Source organism: Octopus bimaculoides, chromosome 30 (assembly GCF_001194135.2).
Source record: "Octopus bimaculoides isolate UCB-OBI-ISO-001 chromosome 30, ASM119413v2, whole genome shotgun sequence".
Classification (NCBI taxonomy): domain Eukaryota; kingdom Metazoa; phylum Mollusca; class Cephalopoda; order Octopoda; family Octopodidae; genus Octopus; species Octopus bimaculoides.
In genome coordinates this window covers 8,992,140-8,992,886 of record NC_069010.1, presented here as the reverse complement: position 1 = coordinate 8,992,886, position 747 = coordinate 8,992,140, and positions in this window count along the sequence as shown.

Genomic DNA, 747 nt, shown 5'->3' with positions numbered 1-747 from the left:
ATATATATATATATATATATATATATATATATATATATACACATACACATATATATACACACCAAAGATTGTCCATGTATATATATATATACTTACACCAAAGAATATGCATATATATATATATATCATCATCGTTTAACGTCCGCTTTCCATGCTAGCATGGGTTGGACGATTTGACTGAGGACTGGTGAAACCGGATGGCAACACCAGTATATATATATATATATATAATGTATGTGTGTATGTATGATGAAAAATCAAAATGGAACATGGAAACAATTAACAGAAAAGGATAACGGATGAATTAACAAAGAAGTCCCCCCTCATCAGCCATGGGGACCAGATTTAAGTGTAGTTTCGGTACAGTACTGCTTGTCTCGTTGCACCAATGATATAGGAAATATCACTGAGGTGAAGGACCACTATATATATATATATATATATGTATGTATGTATGTATATATATGTTCATGTATGTATATATTATGTAACACATACATACCCACCCCACATCTGCAAAAACTTGCCTCTTGCTTCTTCTGTGTTGCAGTTTTATGCCTGCAGGGCTTTCACAATACTTTCCAAATTCAGCTCAGGACACACGGACAGACGTACACACACACACACATACACATATTGATGTACATGCACAATTCCATATATATATATATATATATATATACATGCTGTGTTTTGTGTGCATATGTCAATAGGCATGTGCATATTTTATATATATATATATATATA